General features: G+C 37.7%; 1 protein-coding gene across 1 annotated transcript in view; it reads right to left on the bottom strand.

The window, feature by feature from the left end:
- The window catches only part of ZNF518A (zinc finger protein 518A), a 118,704-nt gene that overhangs the window by 28,355 nt on the left and 73,480 nt on the right, over positions 1-16,869 (bottom strand). Inside the window, exon 6 of the transcript XR_013525024.1 lies at positions 9,287-9,377. The gene's annotated coding sequence lies outside the window, so the exon portion shown is untranslated. The remainder of the gene's footprint in view (positions 1-9,286; positions 9,378-16,869) is intronic.

The following is a 16,869-nucleotide window of genomic DNA, read 5'->3' as shown; positions in this document are numbered from 1 at the left end:
TCTGGACGCTGAGGCAGGAGAATTGCTTGAACCCAGAGTCGGAGGTTGCAGTGAGCTGATATAGCACCACTGCACTCAGCCTGGGCTACAGAACAAGACTCCATCAGAAGAAGGAGGAGGAGGAGAAGGAGAACGAAGAGGAAGAGGAGCAAGAGGAGGAGGAAGGGGTGGAGGAGGAGGAGGGGGCGGCGGTGGTGGAGGCAGTGGTGGCAGCAGCAGTGGTGGTAGCTGGGCACGATAACTCATGCCTATAATCCCAGCACTTTGGATGCCCAAGGTGGGCAGATCACCTGAGGTCTTTGAGACCAGCCTAGCCAACATGGTGAAACCCCATTTCTACTAAAATACAAAAATTAGCTGGGCATTATGACAGGTGTCTGTAGTCCCAGCTACTCAGGAGGTTGAGGAAGGATAACTGCTTGAACTTGGAAGGTGGAAATTGCAGTCAGCCAAGGTCGCACCACTGCACTCCAGACTGGAAGACAGAGTGAGACTCCATTTCAAAAAGAAGAAAGAAGGAGGAGGAGGAGGAGGGGGAGGGGGAGGAGGAGGGGGAGGAGGAGGAGGAGGAGGAGGAGGAGGAGGAGGAGGAGAAGGAGGAGGGGGAAGGAGAGGAGGAGAGGAAGAAGAAAAATTGTAAAAAAGTTCTTGTGTAATTTTTTCATTCAACCAGCTAACATTTATTGAGCCTACTGTATGTCTGCCAGTATGTATGTTAGACTTTTGTGTGGAAGTTTTTGTGTTTCCATTTCTCTTAGAAAAATACCTAAGAGTATAATCCCAGGTCGCATAGGAAGTACATGTTTATAAGAAACTGTCAAAATGTTTACAGAGTGAATGTTCTTTGGATAAACTCTATGGGACATCAGCAATGTGTGAGAGTGCAGTTGCTTCACACCGTAATCAGTACTTGATGTTGTCAGTATTTCCATTTTAGCTATTCTACTAGCTGTGTAGTAGTATCTTATTGTGGCTTTAATTAGCATTTTCTTGATGACTAATGATATTGAGCATCTTTTCGTGTGCCTATATATTCTCTTTTTTGAGGAATCTCTTCAAATCCTTTGTTGGCCTGGTGCAGTGGCTCATGTCTGTAATTTCAGCACTTTGGGAGGCTGAGGCGGGCGGATCACGAGGTCAGGAGATGGAGACTATCCTGGTAACAGAGTGAAACCCCGCCTCTACTAAAAATACAAAAAAAAAAAAAATTAGCTCGGCGTGATGGCAGGTGCCTATGGTCCCAGCTACTCGGGAGGCTGAGGCAATCGCCTGGACCTAGGAGGCAGAGGTAGCGGTGAGCCGAGATTTGTGTCACTGTACTCCAGCCTGGGCAACAGAGTGAGACTTCGTCTCAAAAAGAAAAAAAATCCTTTGTCTATTTTAAAAATTAGGTTGTCTTTTTATTAAATGGTAAAAATGTCATATTTTCTAGAAACAAGTCCCTTGACAGACATATGTATTGTGAAAATTTTTCTTGCCTAGAGTAGACCCTATTTAACATACGGCATCCATTTTATATACTGTTGGCTTTTTAATGCTAATATATTAAGGATTTTTAAATAAACATCCATAGGGAACATGGGTCTGTAGTTTTCTTTTCTTACAATGTCCTTATCAAGTTTTAGTATCAGGATAATGCTGGACTCATAAAATCATGTAAAAATGTTCCTTTCTCTAATTTTTGAAAGAATTTGTGCAGCATTGATATTATTTCTTCCTAATACATTTGGTAGAATTCACCAATGAAGCCATCTGGGCTGGAGCTTTCTTTGTATAAAGGTTTTCAATTATGATTTCAATTTTTAAATAGATATGAGCTATTATGATTTTCTATTTCTTCTGTTTTGTTAATTTGTCTTTCAAGGAATTTATCTGTTTCAACTAGGATATCAAATTTATTTGTATAATATAGTCTAATATATATTCTAATATAATGCTTTTAAGATATGTTGGATCTGTAGTAATGTCCCCTCCTTAACTCTTTTCTCTTTTTTTCGTGATTCATTTGGCTAACGGTTTAACAATATTATTGACCTTTCCAAAGAACCAAGTTTTGGTTTCATTAATTTTCCCTATTGTTTGTCTGTTTTCTACTCATTGATTACCATAAATGATGCTATTATTTCCTTTCTTCTGCTCATTTTGGTTTTAATTTGCTGTTTGTTACATAGTTTCTTAACATGGAAGTTTACATAATTGACTGTAAACCGTTATTGTTTTCTAATATAAGTATTTGAAGTTTAAAATGTCCCTCCAAGCACAGGTTTAGTAACATTCAATGAATTGTAATATCATTTTCTCATTTTCATTCAGTTAAACATATTTCTAAATTTCCCTTGTGATTTCTTCTTTAACTCATAGGTTAATCATAAAAGGGCTGTTTAATTTCTACCTATTAGGAAATTTCCAAAGATTGTTCTGAGATTGATTTCTAATTAAATTCTGTTAAGGATGTAACATACTCTGCATGAATTCAATCCTTTAAATTTATTGAAATTCAAAAAAATTTAGTGGATGTTCTACATGTATTTGTGAAGAAGGTACAGTCTGCTAATTTCAGATGAAATGTTCCATAAAATCATTTCATTCAAGTTGACTGATAATATTGCTCTAGTCTTCTATGTCATTACTGATTTCTTTTTGCCTAGTTGTTATATCAATTACTGAGAGAGAAGTATTGAAATATCTTACTTCAATTGTAGATTTACCAATTTCTCTCTATAGTTCTGTCACATTTGCTTCATGTATTTAGAAGTTTTAATATTATATACATAGACCTTCAGGATTGTTAAATCTTCTTAATGAATGGAAATCTTTATCTTTGAGGTTTTTTATCTCTGGTATCATTTTTTGTTCTGAAGTCTACATTTTTTTATACTGACAAATTTCTGCCTTTTAACTGGAGTGTTTATAACATTTACATTTCATATAATTACTGATTATAATTGGGTTTAAAGCTGCCATATCTGTTTTCTATATTTTCCCACCAGTTTTTGTTTTCCTTTTTTGTGCCTTCTGTTTGCTTGAGGTTTTAAAATCTATTTTATCTTTAATATTGTCTTAGTAATTACATTTTTGATAATGGTTGCTCTAGGCTGTACAATACACATACGTAACTTATCATAGTCCATCTTCAAATACAACAGTACTCCTCCATTTCCCCTTTCCTGCCTTTGTGCTACTGTTGTCATATATTTTTCTTCTATGTGTAATAAACCTATAATATGTTATTATTTTTGCTTTCCATTATTTTCTTTATAAGAAATTAAACAATAAGGGAAAAGTCCAGTGCTCTTAATTCCTTTCTATAGATAAGATATCCATTATTTCTTTTATCTAAAAAATTTCTCTTGCGTCAGGTGCAGTGGCTCACACCTGTAATCCCAGCATGCTGAGAGAATGAAGTGGGTGGATTACAAGGTCAGGAGTTCAAGACCAGCCTGGTCAACACAGTGAAACTCCGTCTCTACTAAAACCACAAAAATTAGCCAGACATGGTGGCATGCACCTGTAGTCCCAACTACTCAGGAGGCTGAGGCAGGAGAATCACTTGAACCTGGGAGGCAGAGGTTGTGGTGAGCCAAGATTACACCACTGCACTCCAGCCTGGGCAACAGAATGAGACTCAAGTAAAAAAAAATTTTTCTTTGAATATTTAAGGTAGTGTAATTATGCTGAATTATCTCAGATTTCTCTTATGTTAAACTGTCTTTGTTTTGCCTTCATTATTAAAAGATTACTTTACTAGATATAGACTTATACCATGACTTATTTTTCCCTTCAATATTTTCAAGATATCATTCCACTATCTTCTGGATTGCATAGTTTCTGATGTAAGTCTGCAGTAACTTTTCTTTGTTTCTCAATACATATGCATACTTTCTTCCTCTGGCTTCTGTTAAATTTTATCTTTATCACTTGCTTTCAGAAACGTGATTTCTTTTGGGGGGCAGACTCACTTCGTTGCCCAGGATGGAGTGCACTTGGCATAATCATGGCTCACTGCAGCTTCAGTCTCCTGGGTTCAAGTGTTCTACCACTGCAGCCGCTGAAGTAGCTGGGACTCCAGGCATGCACAACCACACCCAACTAAGTTGTTTTTATTGTTTTTTTTTTTTTTTTTTTTCTTTTTCTTTGAGACAGAGTCTTGCTCTGTCACCCAGACTGGAGTGCAGTGGCACGATCTCAGCTCACTGCAATCTCCGCCTCCTGAGTTCAAGTGATTCTCCTGCCTCAGCCTCCTGAGTAGCTGGGATTACAGGCACCTGCCACCACACTCAGCTAATTTTTGTACTTTTAGTAGAGACAAGGTGTCACCATGTTGGTCAGCCTGGTCTCAAACTCTTGACCTCAGGTGATCTCCCCACCGTGGCCATCCAAAGTGTTGAGATTACAGGCATGAGTCACTGTGCCCCAATTTGTTTTTTTTTTTTTTTTAGAGACAAGGTGTTGCTATATTTCTCAGGGTAGTCTGAAACTCCTGGACTCATGTGTCCTCCTGTCTCAGCCTTCCAAAATGCCTGTATTACAGGCATGAGCCACTGCACTCAGCCAGAAATGTGATTATGATGTGTTTGGGATGGTTTTCTTCATGCTCTTCCTGCTTGGGTTTCAAGTAGCTTCCTGGACCTTTGGGTTTATCATTTTCATAAAATTTAGGGAAAAAAATTTATTATAATTGCTTCAAATATTTTTTTCTCCCCTTTCTCCTCATTTTCTGGGACTCCAATTACATAAATGTTGTACTACTTGATATTGCCCTATAGTGTGGCATCCATGGAAATGAACTGCTTGGATCTCTCTTCAAGAAAAAACTTATAGGCTGAGTGTAGTGGCTCCCAACTATAACAGTGCTTTGGGAAACCAAGGCAGGAGGATCACTTGAGGCCAGGAGTCTGAGACCAGCCTGGGCAATACAGACCCTGTATCTACAAAAACACTAAAAAAATAATAACCAGGCAGGGTGTCATGCACCCTCATTCCTAGCTACTCAGGAGGCAGGATTGCTTGAGCCCAAAAATTTGAGGTTACAGTGCACCATTGCACTCCAGCCTGAGTGACAGAGTAAGACCTATCCGTAAAAAAAAGAAAGAAAGGAAAAGGAAGGAAGGAAAGAAGGCAGGGAGGAAGAAAGGCAGGAAGGCATGAAGACAGGAAGGCAGGAAGGCAGGGAGGCAGGGAGGAAGGGAGGCAGGGAGGCAGGGAGGCAGGGAGGGAGGGAAAACTTGTAATTCAGCTGCAAGGAGTCCAATTAGGTTGACAGTCTCTAGCTATTAGGGCCTTCGGGATCTGTCTCAGGATTCTAGCCAAATATATGCTTTTCCAGAGCACCGTTCTCAGTCTTAGCATTTTTGCCCAGCATGGAACTCTTCTAAAAGGCAGTCTTTGACCTGAAATACCCATTGGGTTGGCTTACTATATAAGAGATGCTTGACAATCTGAGACTTTCAATGTGGCTTCCACTCACCAAACTCCTTTTTTCCCCAAGTTATCAGACCTGCCTTATGGTCTGCAGGCTTTTCTTACTTAATACTCTTCCCTACCCTTTTAAATTTTCCCAAGCATTGCTGCCCAATACACCTCTTACATTCTAAACTCCATGTCAGTATCTTCTCCAGAAGACCCAATTGACAGAGTTAGTACCTAAAGTAGTCCAAAAAAGCAGGAAGTAAGATGAGGTTTTCAGACCAGATTACTCATCACCCTGCTGGCAATGAGGACCCGTCCTGTGGGTATGTAAGGCATGGATTACTCAAAGTACAAAGTGGTGTCCAAATACTAATCTCTTGCAGCGATTTATTCTTATGTCCTCAGACTTGATTTACTAGTCTTTAGCGCATCTATATCCATAAGGAAATTTTCTTTAGATGTCTTTGGCCTCTTAGAATGAGTTGAGAAGTACATTTCTTAGTCACCTCTGGCTGCTATTACAAAATACCATAGACTGAGTGGCTCAAACAACAGACTTTTATTTCCCACAGTTATGGAAGCTGGGAAGTTTGAGATCAGGAGGCCAGATGGGTTCTAGTGAGGCCCCTCTTTCTGCCTTACAAATGGTGACTTCCTGTTGTATCCTCATAGCAGAGAAAAAAGATTTATGATGTGTCTTACTCTTCTTATAAAGGCAGTAATTCCATTGTGAGAGCTCTATCTTCATGACCACATCTAAACCTAAGTACCTCCCCAAGGCTCCACATCCTAATACCTTAATTGGAGGTCAAGGCATCAATATATGCATTTGGGGGAATGGGGGGAACTCAAGCATTCAATATATAACACCTTTCCATGTTTTATAAGAGTTTGCAAAGAATTGCTTGCTATCTATCTATCTGTATCTATCTATCTATAATTTTTTTGGTAGAGTTTCTAATGGATTCTGAAGCCATCTAAACCTGGGTTTTTCTAAGAATTTTGGGGCTATCATTTCAATCCCTTACTTGTCATAGGTTTCTTATTTTCTATTTCCTCTTAAGCCACTTTTTAAACAGTTTTTGCATCTTTCTAGATGAAATTTGTCCATTTCATCTAGGTCATTTAATTACAGGGCATTCAATTGTTCATAGTATTCCCTTATATTCATTTTCATTTTTTAACAGCAGTAGTGATGTCCACTCTTTCATTCTGTTTTTAGTAATTTGAGTCTTTTCTCTTATTTTCAAGCTAAAGCTTGTCCATTTTGTTGACCTTTTATGAGAATCAAATTTTGGTTTCATTAATGTTCTCTATTGTTTTTCTACTCTCAATGTCATTTCCTTCCATCTCATTTTTATGATTTTCTTCCTTCTGCTTGCTTTGGGTTTAATTTGCTCTTTTTTTCTTGTTCCTTTAGGTATAAAGTTATGTTATTAATTTGAAATCTTTCTTCTTGTTTATTGTGGTGAAAATACATAAAAGTTTTAGCCATTTTTAAGTGTACTGTTCTGTGGCACTGATTTTTCTTGTTTAAATGAACTCTCAGATAGAAATTTCCCTCTAAGCACTGCTTTAGTCACATCTCACAAGACTTGGTAGGTTGTTTTTTCTTTTATTAACTTCAAGAGAGTTTGTTATTTGACTTACTATTTATGAGTACTATTCAATTGCCACATATTTATAAATTCTCAAAATTTCCTTGTTATTAAGTTCTAATGTAATTCTATTGTGATTGGAGAACATACTCTTTATAATTCCCATCCTTTCAAATTCACTGAGACTTGTTTTATATGGTATATCCTAGAGAATGTTCCATGTACTTTGGAAAAGACTATATTCTGCTGTTTTAGAGTGGATTTCATAGATATATTAGGTCTAGTTGGATTGTAGACTTTTCATTTCCTTGTCGATATTTTGTTGTTATTCTATTCGTTTATGCAAAGTGGAGTATCAAAGTCTCCAACTATTATTGCTTACTTGGCTACTTCTCCCTTCAGTTCTGTCAGGTTTTGCTTCATGGATTTTGTGGTTATTAGGTGCATATATGTTTAAAATTGTTATAACTCCTGATGAATTAACACTTTTATTATTATAAAATTTCCCTTTTTATATCTAGTAATGTTGTTTGAAAATAAATTTCTGCTGTTTCATCCCCTAGGTGTATGGTATTTTGTTGTGGCAGCTCAAGATGACTGAGACAACATTTTTCCTTTTTTTTTCCCTGAGATGGGGTCTCACTCTGTCACCAGGCTGGAGTGCAGTGGTGCAATCCCAGCTCCCTGCAACCTCCACCTCCCAGGTTCAAGTGATTCTCCTGCCTCAGCCTCCTCAGTAGGTGGGATTACAGGCATGTGCCACCACGCCCAGCTAATTTTTTGTAGTTTTGGTAGAGATGGGGTTTCACCATGTTGGCCAGGATGGTCTCAATGTCCTGACCTTGTGATCCACCCTCTTCGGCCTTCCAAAGTGCTAGGATTACAGGCCTGGGCAAGCAGGCCCAGCCATCTTTTTCCATTTTTAAAATTTCAAGCTATTAATATCTCTGAGTCTAAAGTGTAGTTCCTGTAGACAGAATGTGATTTGTTCAGATTCATGGGCTAAAAATTAGAACTGTGATCTCCACAGAGGGTGCTAGTGAAATCAGTTGTTTTGGAGAGGGGGTGCAGAAAGCCCTAGTTTGTATCTGTTGCCAATTTCCATAATATAAACAGTTGTCTCTTAGCCTCCATGGGAGACTGGTTCTAGGACCTCTTGTGGAAACCACAGTCCATTGATGCTAAAGTCCATTATATAAAATGGCATAGTATTCACATAAAAACTACAAACATCTTCCTGAATACTTTAATCTCTAGATAACTTATAATATCTAATACAAATACTATCTATCTAAATAGTTGTTATTCTGTATTGTTTAGGGAATAAGGAAAAAAGTCTATTCTTTTTTTTGCCTATTCTTGACATTTCATATGAATGGACTCATATGTTTTCATAACTGGCTTCTTTCACTTAACCTAATCTTCCCAACATTCATCCGTACTGTAGCATAAATTACTGCTTCAATTATTTTTATGACTGAATAATATTCAATTGAATAGCTATATCACACTTATTTACACATTCACTAGTTGATAGACTTTGGGTTGTTTCCACTTTAAGGCCATTATGAATAATATTGCTATGAACATCCTTGTATAAATTTTTGGGAGAACACCTGTTTTAACTTATTTTGGGGTAGGAGAAGAATCTCTGGGCCACATGGTAATATTATATGTAACCTATTGAGAAAGTCCCATACTGTTTTTCAAGATGGCTGTACCATTTTACATTCCCATCAACAGTGTATGAGGGTTTCAAACACTCCCTGGCCTCATCAACACTTGTTATCTGTTTGTTTGTTGATTATAGCCATACAAGAGGGTACAAAATGATATCTTACATGGTTTTGATTTTCATTTCCCTGATGACTAATGATGTTGAACATCTTCTCATGTGCTTTTTGGCCATCTGCCTGTCTTCTTTAGAGAGATCTCTTGCCCACTTTAAATTGGGTTACAGGTCTCTAAGTTGTAAGGGTTGATTATTCTAAATTAAAATGCATAACAAGATATATGATATAAAACATTTCTTCCCATTCTATGGGTTACCTTTTCACTTTCTTGATGATATCCATTGAAGCAGTATTTTTTCAAATTTTGATGAAGTTAAATTTATCTATAACGTGGTGTCAGTGAAAACAACAAAGTAAAGACTTTGAAATTCTGCCCGAACGTAAAAGCAATTAAAAGTCTGGCAGGAAAAAAAAAACTGTCAGAATCAACTTTTTTGGAACTTTAGAAACTAATCAAAGGCTTTCAGCATCCCTGGAAGTACTTACCCAAGAGAAATGGCTGAATCTCAGAACAACCGCTTTGTGGTATTTTAAGTTACTCTAGTCCCATTCTCCACTCCTCACCTCAGCAACAGCCCTGAAAATAACAGCCATCATTCCCAGTATTAGGAGAAGCGGAACAGACTTCATTCACAAAATACTGTAACTATTTATATTGACCTGTCTGGTGGCTCCCTGGAAGGCCAGCTCAGAAGGCCTTTGTTTTGCCTAACTTGGAGTTGGTCCAGAGCTAAAGTTGCTAACTAGGGGCAATGTTTAAAATATTAGCAGGCAAATGTTTTATTTGCTGCTGCCTGAGGTGACAGAAAACAACTGGGGCAAGCAATAGACTAACCAAAAAGCCTGGAAGAAGCACCAGGGAAATGAGATATCCATAGAGACTTTGTAAAGCTTTAAGATATTTCTGAGAAATCTAGAAGGCCACACTCATGCCCAGGGCTGCATGTATGTTTAGAAAAGATCTGAGAAGGCCCTAAACTCTCACAGTGGCCAAGCAGGAGGCTGAAGGTGAAGGCAGAGTTGTAAGCCACCTGGCTGAATGTTGAAGATTTGTCACAAAAACACACAACTTCCTTAGCAAATACTGGAAGATTTATTCATTCCAGGTGTTTAAGAATATCTCTGTCTACTTATTAGCTGACCATTAAACTTTCAGAACAGAGACTTTCATGGCCACAAATGACAAAGAATACAAACATTACAAAATTAGTTCAGAAAAGTCACTAGACAAGTACAAAATGCAGTAAGAATAACAAAGCTGAGAGGATGGAGAAGAAATTCGATTTTCAGAGTTGTCACATTACAATATTCACATTTTTATATTCTTCAACAACAAAAAAATAAGACATGCAAAGAGGAAATTATGACCCATACATAGAGAAAAAAGCAATCAGTAGAAACTGTCCCTAAGGAAGCATGGGCATTGTACGTTTTAAACAAATACTTTAACTCAGCTATATTAAATATGTTCCAAGAACTGAATGAAACCATGTTTAAAGAACTAAAGTAAGAGGATTACAACTTAACCAAATACAGAACATCAATAAAGGAATAGAAATTATTATTATTATTTTGCTTTTTGAGATGGAGTCTTACACTGTCACCGGGGCTGGAGTGCAATGGCATGTTCTCAGCTCACTGCAACCTCTGCCTCCAGGGTTCAAGCGATTCTCCTGCCTCAGCCTCCCGAGCAGCTGGAATTACAGGTGCCTGCCACTACACCCAGCTAATTTTTGGTATTTTTGGTAGAGACGGTGTTTCACTATGTTGGCCAGGCTGTTCTCAAACGCGTAACCTCATGATCCACCCGCCTCGGCCTCCCAAAGTGCTGGAATTACAGGCGTAAGCCATGGCGTCTGGCCAGAATAGAAATTATTAAAAGAACCAAACTGAAATTCTACAGTTGAAAAGCACAGTAACTGAAATAAAAATTCACTAGGGGGGTGCTCAGCAATAGATGTAAGCAGACAAAACAAAAAATCTGTGAACTCCAAGACTGATCAGTTGACATGCAGTCTGAGGAATAGGAAGAAAATCAAAAAATGAAATGAACAGAGCCTGAAAGACCTGTAAGATAACATCAAGAATACCAGCATATGGCCAAACACAGTGGCTCACAACTGTAATCACTATTTTGGGAGGCCAAGAGTTCAAGACCAGATTGGGCAACACAGTAAGATCCTAACCTCTACAATAAATTTTTTGAAAAGTTAACTGGGCTATTTGGAAGGTTGCAGTGAAAGGACTGCTTGAGCCCAGGAGTTCAATGCTGCAGCAAGCTATGACTGCACTGATGCACTCCAGCCTGGGCAACAGAGCAAGAACCTGCCTCTCTAAAATAAATAGGTATGTTACTAATAATACCAGCATACCCATACAGCAAGTCTCAGAAAGAGAGAAAAAAAGACAATTAATCAGGGAGAATATTTGAAGAAATAGCTGAAAACCTTCCAAATGTAATTTAAAAAAAGAGAGAGAGAGTTTTAAAGGAAAACATTAATCTACCACTCTACAAAGCTCTGGAAGCTCCAAGTAACATAAACTCAAAGACATGGATACTGGCACATCATAAACTGTTGAAACACAAGGACAAAAAGAGAATCTTGAAAGCAGCAAGAGAGAAAGAAGTGAGTCATCACATCCAAAGGGCCTCAAGAGGATTAACAGCTGATTTCTAATCAGAAATCATGGAGGCCAGAAGGCAATGACATGACATATTAAAAGTGTTGAATGGAATTTAAAAAAAAAACCCCACCAACCAAAAATTCTATACCCAGCAAAGCTATTCTTTTAAAAAGAAAGAAAAATTGACATTCATAGGTAAACAAAAACCAAGTTTATTGCTAGCAGAATTGCTCTACAAGGAAAAAAAAAAAGCTAAAGGGAGTACTCAAGCTAAAATGAAAGAACCCTAGACAGTAACTCAAACCCCCATGAAAGAAAAAAAAAAAACTGGAAAGGTAAATGTAACCACTAGCACAAAAAAACATTAAAAAATGTATTTTTTTTTAAACTTGGAACACAAATGCTTTATTTAACAGTGCATCTCAATTCCCATGTGGAGGGCAAAAAATAAAATAAAGGAGCAGATCGTGGCACACCATTCCCACCGGCCAAGCAGTCAAACCCTACATCCAAGACCCAACAAACAGCCATGCTCAGCACAACTTCCAGGTCTCTCACTCTGCCTCTAGCAGGATGAACATGTCGCCCTGGCACCTGGGGCCTTTTACATTGCGGATGGAGTGGCAAGACAATGTATATCTGTTTGTAACTCTTGTTCTTCCTTCCTGATTTTTAAAACTGCATTAATTATAAAACTATGTTGATAGATATAATTTATAAAGATGTAGTTTGTGACAATAACAGCATGGGCAGAAAGAAGGTATATAAAGCAAAGTTTTCATTATTGAAACTAAGTTGAGATTTATCTGACCTAGATAAAACAGACTAGTTTTACAATCTCCTATAATGAAAATTCTGTCTTTTTAAAACAAACTATCTATTGGACTTTTTTGTTTTTGGTGTCATCGCTAAGAAAGCTTTGCCTAAAGAATACCCAGAGATATTTACTCATCTTTTTTGTAAGAGTTGTACAGTTTTTGCTTGTATTTAGGTCTATGATCCATTTCGTGTTAATTTTTGTGTACATAGTGTGAGGAACACTTTTTATTAAATCTTATTTTTCTGTTTCAAATTGCATATCCTCTACCAATCTATCTTGCTGATTTTTCCTTCTGTCAGCTCAAATCTAGTACTGAGCCTTTCTACTAACTTTTTAAATTGTAGTTATTGTACTTTTCAACTCCAGAATTTTCATTTAGTTTGTTTTTGTTTTTTTAGTAATTTCTATCTGTATATTCTCTGCTTGATAAGACATTATACTTTCCTTAATTCTTTAAATATGGCTTCCTTTAGTTCTTTGGATTTTATTTATTATTTATTTATTTATTTTGAGGCAGAGTCTCACTCTGTCCCCCAGGCTGGAGTGCAGCACGCCTTCTTGGCTCACTGCAACTTCTGCCTCCTGAGTTCGAACAATTCTCCTGCCTCAGACTTCTGAGTAACTGGGACTACAGGAACCCACCAACACGCCTGGCTAATTTATTTTTAGTAGAGATGGGGTTTCACGATGTTGGCCAGGCTAGTCTCAAACTCCTGGCCTCAAGTGATCCACCCACCTCAGCCTCCCAAAGTGCTGGGATTACAGGCATGAACCACTGCACCCAGCCTTTTGGACATATTTATAACAGCTACTTAACATTTATCCTAAATTTGGTATCCCTCAAAACAACTTAATACTTCCTCTATTTCTGTGCCATATAGGACACATATTTTTCTGTTTCTTAGCATATCTCAATTTTTGTTGAAACGAGACATTTTAGGTAACATAGGATCTCTGCATACTGATCATCTTCCCTTAGTGACTTGGCTTGACTAATTAACATATGGCTTGAAGACTGCTTTCACTACTTACGGAGTTTAGAAGTTTGCCCTGCATTCAGCCAGGAACTTACAGTTCAGAAGTTCTCTCTGGTCACTCCTCTGAGATAACAGCCTTGAACATGCATACAGTCTTCCTGATCACAAGGAATGTCTGTATTTTTACCCAGGCTGTCTCTTCCCCTGAAGCTTTAAGCTTCTGGTTATCTATTGGGACCTGGTAACTGTTTAGCCTCCAATGTTACTGATTGCTCTACTGCTTTCTACAATACTCTGAAGTCTGTACAAAGTCAGGCTCTGTGACAGTTAATTTTCAGTGTCAACTTGAATGGATTAAGGAATACCTAGAGAACTGAAAAACCATTATTTCTAGGTATGTCTGTGAGTGTGTCTTCAGAGACTGGCTTATGAGCCATCAGACTGAATGGGGAAGATTTGCCCTCAATGTGACTGAGGCACAATCCATCAGCTAGAAGCCTGGATAGAAGGAAAAGAGAAAAAGCTAATTCTCTCTCCCCTCATATTCTCTCCCCCTCCCCATCACCCTCAACCCCATTCCCCAGAAGCTGAGACAGCTTTATTCTCATGCCATCAGAACTCCAGGCTGTCAGGCCTTTGCATTCAGGGACTTAAACCCGTGGTCCCTTGGTTCTCAGGCCTTCTACCTCAGTCTGAGAGTTATACCATCAGTTTTGCTGGTTCTGAGGCTTCTAGACTTAGACTGAGTCATGCAACCACCATCACTAGCTTGCATACAGCCTAGTGTGGGACATCTTAGTCTCCATAATGACGTGACCCAATTCCCTTCAGTCCTGCCCTCTTATATTGGTTCTCTCTAAAAAACCCTAATTCAGGACTTGTGGTGTTTTTGAAGCTCACTCCAACCATCCCTGAACAGAACCTCTGTACCTTTGTGCTATGGTATGGGTTGAAGGATAGAAAGAACGGGAAATCAGCTCTTCCATGAATGCCCAATCTACAATACTCTCTGTAAAGCAGCTGTTAGAGGAAGAGGAGAATAGGGGGTGGGGGTGGGAGACAAAGCTGTAAAAATGTAATCTGCCAAGCAGGTATATTTAGTCTTCCACTCAGAAATACTATGTAACCCCCAGTTAGGTCTTATAGGGTTGGTTTGGTGTCTGATTTTTTTGGTTTTTTGTTTTTGGCGGGTTCATACTATTTTATGCCTCTTACTATAAATGGGTCTTATTGGCCAGGCACAGTGGCTCACGCCTTAAAATCCTAGCACTTTGGGAGGCAAAAGTGGGTGGATCATTTGAGGTCTGGAATTCAAGGCCAGCCTAGCCAACACGGTGAAACCTCATCTCCACTAAAAACATGAAAATTAGCTGGGCATATGGTGGGTGCCTGTAATCCCAGCTACAGCAGAATCGCTTGAACCCATGAGGTGGAGGCCGCAGTGAGCCAAGATCACACACTGTACTCCAGCCTGGGCGACGGAGTGAGACTGTCTCAAAAAACAAACAAATGGGTCTTCTTTTATTGTTTCCCAGTTGATTACTGTTAATTGTTCAGGAAAGGTGACTTAATTTTCAGTGTACTCCTTTAAACTTTTAAGATATTAAAAACAAGTCATCTACAAGTAGTATTTTGGTCTCTTCCCAAATATGAAAAGTTTAACTTTCATTTTGCTTTCCTATTCTTTGACATTAGCAGTAACTTACGATGTAATTGATGATAGCAGGCAACATTTCACTCCTTAATTGAAAGATGTATTTCAAGAGTTGCAACAGAAACATAACCCTCACTTTTGGTTCAAGCACTTTAAAGTATATGGAAAATTCCTTATTTTAACACATTAGAAATGTCTTTACTAGGAATAAGTATTTAAATTAAACACATTCTTGGCAACTCCTAAAATCATGACTTCTAAAATTGATGTACATTATATTTTTTCCCACACTATTTACTCAAAAGTTTCCACTCTTGTAACAATTATTCTCTTTTTAAATAGATTCCAAAATTTGGAGGCATTAACAGAAGCTTTGTTAAAGAACTAGTCAAAAGGCATCTCAAAAAATGACTTTAAGAAACACTTCTTCCAAGACACTAATTACTTCTCACCTGTCCAGTTATTAAGAGAAGCATAAATTAATGAACATAAAACTGAACCATTTCATCTCTCCATTATAGGGAAATTTTTTCACCAATGCCATACTCTGCTAACTAGAAACAAACATTGCCCTGAAAAATTCCCCCAGTAAGTTTTGTCAGATAAGATCCCCAGTGGGGTCAAGGTACTATACTGACAGCAAGGATCCTAACAAGTTGTTAAGGGAAAGAACAGAGCCAATGGCCCAAATGGCTCTATTAAGGAAGTTAAGGAAGGAAGCAGATGTCAATGGTGAAAAGGAATCTTATTTTCTAAAAATCAGGATAAGCTGTATGCAATTAATATATAATATTCTGTTTTTACTTCACCTCTATTTTCTCCCATCCCAAGAACCTCTATTACTTTTTCTTAACATTCTATTTCAAATCACTAAAAGAACTAATATCTAAGTCTTTTTCTCATCTAACCTGAACATAAATTCTCACAGCCATTTCTCCTCTATCTCATTTTTAATCCCTTCATAAGTTGCCTAACTCAGCACACAAATGATCTATTTTACCCACTAATCATTTTCGTTACCTTTACAGTCTCTTCATTTTTATACAAATACATCTATACTAGAAACTTTATATACATGTATTTTAGTTCGAATACTTTGTAGCTCTTTTACACAGGTGGTATACAGCACAAAACTTATCAAGCTTGTGTTTTTTAATAAAAATCCCACTCTAAAAGCGAACTCTAGGGAATTCAAGCAACAGTTGATAAACTAGGCCTGGTGGGCCAAATTCAGCCCACTTCCTGCTTTTGTAAATTGTTTTATTAAATGTAGCCACACTAATTCATTTATATATTGTCTATGGTTGTTTCTGCATTATGAGAATTGAGCAGTAAGGACAGAAACTAGAAGGCCTATGAAGCTTAAGTTATTTATCTGACCCTTTATTGAAAAAAATTTGCTGTCCCCTCAATAAAAACATTTTTCTTTAAAAAAAAAAAACTATTAGATTTCAATTTGTGTTACTAAATATCTAGCAAGATAAATTCTTTGAAGTGAATTCTGTTTTTGAAGTAGATGCCAAATAGTGAGAGACCCACTTCAGTGAAGATCGACAAATTGGAAATAGTAAAACAAATTTCTGACCCAGAAGTTCAACAGCAAAACTAAAACTAACTCTTTAATTGTAATAAGAACCTCAAACTACTGAATATCATGTTTTGGAAAGCCATCTTTGGAAAGTCACAAAAAGGGATAGAGGATTTTGTTTTGAATTTTCTGCAATGCCACAATGAAGCTCCAAGCAGGTATGTCTCCCTCAGAATAATGTAAGTTAACAAAATCAGAAAAAGTTCCAACCAGACTATCTGAGGTGTGAATCTTACCTTAAATGGCTGTTAAAACTTTAAGGCAAGAAGTATACATCTCGACATTAGATTTATTTTACTAATATGGCTATTCTGAAATGTAATTTTATAGTGCTGTTAGCGGTAGCAGGAAAGTTCCTTCTCTCTCCTCTCTATTCACAGCAGGTGATCCCTCATAATGAATCTA

This window comes from Callithrix jacchus, chromosome 12 (assembly GCF_049354715.1).
Source record: "Callithrix jacchus isolate 240 chromosome 12, calJac240_pri, whole genome shotgun sequence".
Taxonomy (NCBI): domain Eukaryota; kingdom Metazoa; phylum Chordata; class Mammalia; order Primates; family Cebidae; genus Callithrix; species Callithrix jacchus.
The sequence above is the reverse complement of the archived record's forward strand: the minus strand, read 5'-3'. Positions and strand labels throughout refer to the sequence as shown.